Below are 10,202 nucleotides of genomic sequence, written 5' to 3' on the forward strand. Positions count from 1 at the left end.
AAAAAAATGGCGCTTTCAAATATCTAAAAGACCGCTTATGGAACAAAGTGCAGGGCTGGATAGCGAAAACCCTGTCAACAGCAGGTAAAGAGGTGCTAGTCAAATCAGTAGCTCAAGGAGTTCCTGTCTATTCTATGTCGTGCTTTAAACTACCAAGAGGCTTATGTGAGCACCTAAATATGTTGATACGGAAATTTTGGTGGGGCAGCAAAGATGGCAAGAGGAAACCGGCCTAGGTATCTTGGAAGGATATGACACAGCCAAAGGACATGGGAGGCCTGGGGTTTAAGGATTTCGAGCTGTTTAATCTCGCTTTGCTTGCCAGGCAAGCGTGGCGCATCTTGCAGAACCCAGACTCTCTAAGTTCAAGAGTTCTCAAGAGTGTTTACTTCCCCTTGACCACAATTCTGGAGGCAGAACTAGGTGGGCACCCGAGCCAGATATGGAGGGCGATCGTGGAAGGACGGGATATTCTCAAACAGGGCTTGATAAGAAGAATTGGAGATGGCTCAACCACTCAGATTTGGAGCGACAACTGGTTGCCAAGGGATGAGATGATGAAACCATATGGGTGCTTGGTACACAACCCACCACAGCTTGTAGCAGATTTGATTGACCATACAACAGCCACATGGGACTTGCACCGTATCCGCCAGGTCATGCGGCCGATAGACATTCCATCTGTAACGAGCATTCCCCTATGTACCAGATTGGTGTCAGACTTTTGGGCCTGGAATTTTGAGAAAAACGGGCTCTTTTCAGTTCGCTCAGCTTATGAGATGCTCGTCAACACCAAGCAAAGACGGGAGGCATGGCTAGAAGGAACAGCAGGGTCATCCAACGTAATGCAAGAGAAGAAATCATGAAAGCACCTTTGGCATGTCCGTGCACCAGCTAAAATAAGGATGTTCCTATGGAGACTTGCGAGACACTCGCTGCCGACCGAGGACGTCAGAGAACACCGAAATATGTCAGAAACCAGTTCATGCGGACTTTGTGGCTCACCAGACTCATGGAAACACTCACTCCTGGATTGTACAATGGCTCGATGTATTTGGGCCCTAGTTGATGGAGAGCTAGCGCATCAGTTGAGGGCGACCGGCGAACCAGCTGCCAAAGCATGGCTTTTCTCAATGATGCACGTATTATCACATGAAGCTTTCCTGACCCTGTCTGTCACACTATGGGCAATATGGATTGCAAGAAGAAAAGCGACACACGAAGGAATTTTTTAGAGTCCGCAGGCTACTCACGCATTCATCACTCGTTTCATGGTGGAGCTTGAGTCTATTGATACAAAACTGAATATGCCTTCAGGGGGTCGGCTCAGACAAGCTGCTGTTGCGAACAGACGGCCCAGGGCACCTCAGCCGGTGTTTGCTAAGATTCACGTGGATGCAGGAATCCACAGATTTAACAGAAGGGGAGCGGCCGCTGCGGTCTGCCGCGATGATCAGGGCAACTACCTGGGCAGTTCAGCCCTAGTGACAGATAGCATTCATGATGTAGCCACCCTCGAGGCGATAGCTTGTCGCAAAGCTTTTGCGTTGGCGGATGATCTTGCACTCCAAAACTTCATCATCGCTTCAGATGCAAAATAGGTGGTAGAGGACATACACACGAGCAGCAGAGGCACATACGGTTCCATTATCACCGAAATCAAAGCCAGGGCTGAAAGTTTTAATTGTAGAATCACTCATGAAGGTCGTGCATCCAATACGGATGCTCATAGTTTAGCAAATTTTCGGTTAGATTAGCTCAGGGGCGCCATGTGTGGCTTCTACAACCCCATGACGCTTTATGTATCCCACATACTGTGGTTTTTGATGATGAATAAAGTTATTTATCACCCCTAAAAAAACTTAATCTAGCGCAGTGTTAGAAATAGCTACTTCCAATGCTTGCTAAACTTAGATTAGATCAAGGAGAAACTAACCTCTGCGGATACTCCATCCACCTCGTCACTTGGATCGGATTTTGTAAGCCCAGACAACGAGAGAGATAGCATGGTTGGAGCCATGGTGAGAGCTGCCTTCTAATGGTCAGTCTCTGTTTTACCAGTACAGAGGAATGGCTCAGCCCAGGCAGTCTGCTCCCCTCCTTATCTATTTGCTGCTGCTCGTCTTCCCGCTCACGGACTTTGAAATTTGAAAGGGATTACCACAGCAATGGGCGCGCGGCATCCCAGAGAGCACGCACATGTCTACTTTGCACAATGGTACTACATGTCAATCACTCACCTACGTGGAATATCTCAATGGGCAAGCATGCCAAAATTTATCTCAGATTTGATTTTCTTATCAACACACACCATGCTCCGGATGGGTAATGTAGTTCTCACAATATATAATCCAGACCAGTTATTAAATTCATGCACCGCATTGTGATTATACTCAGCGATTCTGAATGCCCTCCCCGATCTCTCCGAATTCAGACTTTCATGGCTGTGCTCTTGAAGAAACCATAATGCAAGCAATGATCTACACAAATTCAAAAAGCAAGACACGTTTGACAGTCATGAATTTGAGCCTGTGCTCTTCAAGAAACCATAATGCAAGCAATGATCTACAAAAATTCAGAAAGCAAGACATGCTTGACAGTCATCAAGTTGCAATAATGCATCATCACATTGGAACAAAATTCAGAAATACCTGGTGTGGATGGATCGAACGAATCCTACATAATGGCACGGTGAGCATTAAACTGAACAATGAAACAGGTGCGTATTTCCAAAGTCACAAGGGGGTCCGGCAAGGCGATCCCCATTCTCCTTTCCTTTTTAACCTGGCTGTAGAGACACTCTCGAAAATGGTTCTTAATGCACAAAAAGAGAAAATGCTGACGGGCTTATCACCTGACTTGATTGAGGGGGGTGTGGCTATCCTGCAATATGCAGATGACACTGTAATATGTTTTGAACATGATAAGGAAGCGGCTGTGAATCTGAAGCTTCTATTGTACCTGTTTGAACTTATGTCAGGACTGAAGATCAATTTTATGAAAAGCGAAATCCTCTATGTCGGTGGAGATGATAGTACCCTTTCCTTTTATGCTGATCTGTTTAATTGTAGTATTGGACATTTTCCAATGAAATACTTGGGAGTCCCAGTCAGTTTCTCTTCTTTGCGTAGCATAGACTGGGATTTTATGGATGAGAGGTTCCTTAAATGCTGTGAATCCTGGATTGGTAATGCAGCATCTTCGGGTGGGAGGCTCATCCTTCTCAATTCCTCATTAACTAGCATTGTCTTTTACTACATGTCTATGTTCCTTCTTCCTAAAGGGGTGATTGCGAAACTGGATAAACACCGTAAGCGATACCATCTAGTGAGATGGAATAGAATTTGTAGATCCAAAGAGAAAGGGGGACTGGGAGTCAAGGATCTTCATAAACAGAATTTAAGCCTCCTCACCAAGTGGTGGTGGAAGCTGGAAACTAAACAAGGGCTATGGCAGGATGTGATCCGGGCCAAGTACTTTAAGCAAGACACGGTGACCTCTGTCAAAACTAAATTCAATGACTCGCCAATCTGGAAAGCAATCATGAAAACTAAAGATTACTACCTGGCTGGCAGAAAAGTGAATTTACAATCTGGAGATCTTGCTAGACTGTGGGTCGATCCAGTTGGCAATGAACCTCCCCTCCAGTTGCAGTTTCCTATGATTTATGATATTTGCAATGATCAGGATATCACGGTTGCTAAGTTCAGGGAAGGGGAGGAGGAAAAAAACTTTTTTAGAAGGCAACTCCACCCTCCCATGCTTGAGCAATGGAATAATATCAAATCTATAGTGGGGACTTGGCCGATGACTGGCGAAGCCGACCAAGTGGTCTGGACCTTGGGGAAGAAAAGTAGGTTTACTACGAAATCTGTTTATGAATATTTGGAAAGAAATGTGGCGGGGGCAAACTACAAGTGGATATGGAAAGCAAAAATTCCCCTTAAAATTCAAATTTTCCTTTGGCAACTGTTTCAGGATGCTATCCTAACTAGAGATGTGATGAGTAGACGAAAGTGGTTGGGAAATCCTACCTGCTCCTTCTGTGCGGAGAGGGAAACATCCCAGCATCTCTTCTTCACTTGCCCTGTGGCCAGAGTCCTCTGGAGGACTGTAGGCTGTGTACTGGGCACGGATTTGTGTCCAAGTAACATTTGGCTGTACTATTCATGGGCTTACATGTTTTTACCTGATGGGGAGAAATTTTATACCTTTGGTCTAGCAGGTTTATGTTGGGCGACGTGGACTAATCGTAACAGTGTTACCTTTGAGTCTAAACAGATGAGGTCGCCTTTTGATGTGGTTTACTCTGCATGTGGTTTTCTTACCTACTGGGCAGGTTTGATGACAGGAGATGATCGAGAGATGATGGAGCGCGGAGCCAAGATGCTGAGGACCAATGCATCGAACATGATGCGGATCTGTGCAGCGCCGAGGGAAACCTTAAACTGAGAGCTGAAGCATTTGCTGCTGATAGATAGTTCGTTTGCTCCTGCGTGAGTGCTTAACTATATCTGGTAAAATAGTTCTTTCGCCCCTGCGTGGGCTCATGGTTTATGTCTGGAGTAACCCTCCTAAAACTTGTTGGAATTCTCCTGGTTAGAGTTAGTCGGCTGGTTTTAGGGTGTTGTTCAGTTTTCGCCCCATGGTGAGCTGCTCGATGACGAGTGCTCATTGTGGGTTTCCCAGCGGTGCTTTGAGCTTGCTTCCCCTTTCTAGGTCTTCTTTTGAACTCTTAAAACTATTTGTATTTCCGTTATGCTAAGTAATGGAAAGGGGTTATGCCTGGCTCAAAAAAAAATACAGGCACCAAAAATTCAGAAACTAAGACTCGTTTTCAGAGTCATCCAATTTCCATAATGCATCCTCACATTGCAACATAATCCAGAAATCATTACAGTACAGGAGTTCTACTGTGGAACATAATTCAGAAACCAAGACATGTTTCACAGTAATCAAAATTCCATAATGCATCATCACATTAGAACAAAATTCAGAAAATCATGACAGTCCAGAAGCTCCATTGTGGCACAAAATTCAGAAATCGTGACAGTAGAGAAGTTCTACTAATGGAACTACCGACGAACCCTCATACGCACAGTTCCAAACCATTTGTAGCATACAGTAGCTTCAGATTATACATAGTTGGCACAACAGCAGCTAAATACACCCAGCAGAGATAATTACACCTACAGTCCTTGTACTCTTCGGCGTGTAACATGATGGTCCTCAAACTCACGGAGTGCTTCACTATGGTCTTAAAACTATTTGTATTTCCGTTATGCTAAGTAATGGAAAAGGGTTATGCCCGGCTCAAAAAAAAATACAGACACCAAAAATTCAGAAACTAAGACTCGTTTTCAGAGTCATCCAATTTCCATAATGCATCCTCACATTGCAACATAATCCAGAAATCATTACAGTACAGGAGTTCTATTGTGGAACATAATTCAGAAACCAAGACATGTTTCACAGTAATCAAAATTCCATAATGCATCATCACATTAGAACAAAATTCAGAAAATCATGACAGTCCAGAAGCTCCATTGTGGCACAAAATTCAGAAACCGTGACAGTAGAGAAGTTCTACTAATGGAACTACCGACGAACCCTCATACGCACAGTTCCAAACCATTTGTAGCATACAGTAGCTTCAAATTATACATAGTTGGCACAACAGCAGCTAAATACACCCAGCAGAGATAATTACACCTACAGTCCTTGTACTCTTCGGCGTGTAACATGATGGTCCTCAAACTCACGGAGTGCTTCACTATGGTCTTAAAACTATTTGTATTTCCGTTATGCTAAGTAATGGAAAGGGGTTATGCCCGGCTCAAAAAAATACAGACACCAAAAATTGAGAAACTAAGACTCGTTTCCAGAGTCATCCAATTTCCATAATGCATCCTCACATTGCAACATAATCCAGAAATCATTACAGTACAGGAGTTCTACTGTGGAACATAATTCAGAAACCAAGATATGTTTCACAGTAATCAAAATTCCATAATGCATCATCACATTAGAACAAAATTCAGAAAATCATGACAATCCAGAAGCTCCATTGTGGCACAAAATTCAGAAATCGTGACAGTAGAGAAGTTCTACTAATGGAACTACCGACGAACCCTCATACACACAGTTCCAAACCATTTGTAGCATAGAGTAGCTTCAGATTATACATAGTTGGCACAACAGCAGCTGAATACACCCAGCAGAGATAATTACACCTACAGTCCTTGTACTCTTCGGCGTGTAACATGATGGTCCTCAAACTCACGGAGTGCTTCACTATGGTCCTCAAATACGAGAATATGCTCCAATACGGTCCTAGTTATGTCTCCCACTACAACACGCTGCCCAGCCCTGTGCCACATCAGCATTCGATACACGTGTGGGTCCTGCATGTCAGCATATCAAAGAGGAACATGGAAAAAATATTCTGCATGTCAGCACAACAAAGAGGAACTTGGAAAAAGAATTACCAATCCAGGATTCGATGCAGAGCCCACACATCAACCTAACAGACGAGCTAACCAATGGACCGGACGATGATTCGTGTCTAACAATGATATAGAACTTTAGATAAATCAGTGTGTAACGTACCCGTTTCCTTTCTATTTTATTTATCATCTACGTGTTTATTTTTCCTTTTAGTTGACAAATTATTAAATAATATACATAAATTATGTATTAATAATTATTGTAGTTTTTCTTACTTTTTAAAAAATGGGAAAGTTAAAAAGGAAAAAAACGTACTTGAAAATAAAGAATAAAAAACAGTAGTTAGGCGTAGATTTGGATAAAAATATAACCACGCTGAACATTATCCAAAATACATGCTGTCAATTTATTTTAAATAGTTTTGTATTTAGAAACTATAGTGAGGATACCCAATAAATGTCCGTGTTGTGGTCCTGAATGAAGATAGATAGTTTTTCCCAATAAATGTGCGTGCTTTTGATCCAAACTACATTTTTTTCTCTCTGATGTGCTGACATGTGAGGCCCACATTTGTACTGTATTGCCGGGAGTAGCATGAGATGTAGCCAGGACCATATTGAAGCGTATTCTTGTATTTGAGGACCATAATGGAGCACTCCACGAGTTTGAGGACCATCATGTTACATGCCGGAGAGTATAAGGACTGTAGGTGTAATTATCTCCACCCAGCAAGCATGGAAATAAAGAAGTTCTAGTGATGGAACTACCAACGCACACATGAAGTTCTACAGGTAGTCTAAACAAACAAATTATTGCAATTGCTCACAACCCAATCATCCGCAGATCACCCACTTTGTGGCAGTTGTTTCGCCTGTGCCCTTCGATTCCACACTTTTTGCACCTCGCTGGCTTGCGAACAGGCTTTGGGGCATCACCCCTGTCCGGGCACGTAGTCCTCTTGTGCCCCTGCCGCCGACATATGCTGCAGAACCTTGTCCGTTTGCTGCGGAACCTTAAGTTGCTCATCATCCGCCCCGAGTCAGCACCTGAACCTCTGACATTGCGTTCAGCACCCTGATTGTTGCCCTCCCCAACTGCAAAACTGGCAAACCGAATGTCATGCACGGGACAACAGACCAGAATGCCATTGCAAAATTATATGCTTTATAACTTGATGCTCAGGCTGGATGTTCCCTATTAGATTAACATACTCTTCAGTGCCATTGCCACCTGATGCACCTGAAGCATGTGTGCCTGGGTGCCTACATAGGCATTCCAAAGTTGCATCAAGTAGGTTTCTAACTGTCTTGCTCAACATTTTACAAAATATTTGCCAGATGTCAAAATAATCTCCCAATGGTTTCAAATGCCACGCACCTCCTGCTGCAGGACCGCCTCGACGATTAGCTGCACATGAAGACTCCCCTGCAGCCCTAACTGTAGTACAAGATCATCCAGTCATTGTATGTTTTTGGTAGTACATACATGCAGTTAGAAATAGGCGTATGATGTGCAGTAAAAAAACGAAATAGGCGAGTCAGGGTACTTATTATTCCAGGGAACACATATGCTTCACTCTGGCCACCGGCATTGCCCCAACTGCAAATTCTGTTCTCCCGGCTGAGTCTCCAGGAGGCACAGCTCTCCCACCTGCTGTTTTCAAATTTTATCTAATTGATTAACACTATACACTGAAAAATAACACATACACTCTTATATCATCCAATTTCTTTTTACCTTGGAGCGCCTGGTCCAGGTTGATCACTGGCTCACTGCTCCTACCGACTGCATCGCTGTAAGAGCTCTCCGATGCAGAGGACATGGTCCTGGAAGGTGAATTTCGATACCTGTTATGACACTTCTTATTTTGGACGGTGCACACGTCTCTTCTGCCACTGCCTTGCCGGAGAGACAGCTGGACCTCTCGTACGATTCTCCGGGGTAGAGCTCACATACACCACACCTGGTTTGTCATGAGAATTTTATGGTTGTTAACAGAGCCTGCTACTAAATGAATGACTTGTTTCATATGTATGGACACGGAAACATACCAACTGTACCATTGATTTCAGTCTGGAACTTCAGGAAAATTGGTTGAGTACCAAGATTGCTTGTCATCGCGCGCATTAGGCCATCTGTTATGGGTTTTTAGCACGTAAACATCATTGCGAGTTTATTTTTATGTGATCACCACTCATCAAGTGAACAGTCTAATAATTGTGTAGCATCTTAACTATCTCTGTCTCAACAGCTGCCATGTGGTTGTTTGCTGCCTGCTGACCTGTATCATATTTGGGAACATCATTCCAAACTGACATGTCATCTACTTCCCATTTTGCCAATTTCAAATTAAACTTTAATTCAAAAATTTCCCAACTGAATTCTGATATTTATTTGCTCATATCAGAATCGAGTATCCACAAAACTAACCAACAGTCTTATGCTTTTTTTAATTCATCTGGTGGGTGCCAGTACCTCCAGCACTGTTATTCCACATAATATATATAACAATTTTAATTCCTCTACACCTTTTTTATAAATGGAATCTATTTGCACAACTGATCATCCTATATGCAACTTAGTTAATGCAATTCTAAGTTCACCTAAAATTGGACAAACAGTGTACAATCAAAACACCCATATCGAACAGACTTGCTGTTAGTTCACCCTACATTTTTTGTGTTTTAGATTTAAGTTTGTAATAAAAGTTTTCTGCTCAGTTTTGATATTTATTCTCTCATATCAGAATCAAGTATCCATAAAACAGACTAACACTGTTATGCATGTTGTTAATCATGCGTTGGTGCTAGTATCTTCAGCACTGGCTAGGAGGAAAACACACAGGATTTCCAAAAAAAATCTGTATATAACTATTATAATTTCTCCAGGATCTACTTATTCCAAAGTTTGTAACTAAAACTTCCTGCAAAACTGACCAGCCTATCTGCAAGTCAGTTCATGCGATTTAAAGTACACCTAAATTCGGACAAACAGTCTTCAATCCAAACACCATTAGCGAAGAGATTACCTGCGAGTCCAGCCAGGAGTTTTTGGATCAATTTGGCCTATCGGCTGCCACAACCGCCGCACAAACCTGCCCGTCAACGCTACCTGTGGCCATTGGGGGCAGCTCTTCGGCTCCTGTCGCCACAGCTGGGTAGGGCAGCGGCTCCATTGTAGCTCGTTGCGGTTCACCTCCTCCATCACTGCAGTCCTGCGGTCCACCAAAATCCATGGATCAGAGGCACAAATCCAATGCAAAATCCACCAACAGTAACTATCTTGTGGGGGGGGGGGGGGGGGGGGGGGGGGACGGGCTAGGGAGGATATCGGTTGCATGAGGAACTCCATCCGGGAATCGCCGCCGCGTATTCCTTCCGCCGCAGACCTGAGCGGGCGTCAATGGCGATGAGATAGGGAGAGCTCCTTTTTGCCTCTGACTTTGTCATTTACTACGCTGTCCACCGCCCCCTACCGGAAATCCACCAACCTGAGGCCAACTCCACCACGCGACCCTATTATGTCCGCCCCCGTCTGTTTGGGATAAAAGGGACAAATGAGACGGCCCAGCGCGCGGGCGTAAACGGACAAATGTCCGGATTCCGTCCGCTTTCGACCCATCCTGGCCCAAACTTGCGCTCGGTTTGGGGTGAAATGGACGCGAGCGGACGGCCTCGACGCACGCCCTTGTCCTCCCCGTGGCCCGCCTGTCGGGGACACTAGCAGTCCCTCCGCTCCCAACGCTTCACCCTCTC

General features: G+C 44.0%; 1 long non-coding RNA gene across 4 annotated transcripts; it reads right to left on the reverse strand.

Moving 5' to 3' along the window:
* Positions 1-7,061: 7,061 nt before the first annotated feature.
* Positions 7,062-9,900, reverse strand: LOC123128337 (uncharacterized). 4 transcript variants are annotated; one of them, XR_006463084.1, is made up of 8 exons: positions 9,476-9,753; positions 8,682-8,728; positions 8,499-8,582; positions 8,185-8,410; positions 7,994-8,097; positions 7,825-7,884; positions 7,659-7,709; positions 7,062-7,549 (listed from the first exon to the last, which is right to left on the reverse strand). It is a non-coding gene; the product is annotated as an uncharacterized lncRNA (long non-coding RNA). The 4 variants fall into 4 exon arrangements; XR_006463083.1 differs by having other exon boundaries at positions 7,994-8,100; positions 8,499-8,728; positions 9,476-9,900; XR_006463081.1 differs by having other exon boundaries at positions 8,499-8,728.
* Between the last annotated feature and the right edge of the window lie 302 nt (positions 9,901-10,202).

Source organism: Triticum aestivum, chromosome 6A, assembly GCF_018294505.1.
Source record: "Triticum aestivum cultivar Chinese Spring chromosome 6A, IWGSC CS RefSeq v2.1, whole genome shotgun sequence".
Lineage (NCBI taxonomy): Eukaryota > Viridiplantae > Streptophyta > Magnoliopsida > Poales > Poaceae > Triticum > Triticum aestivum.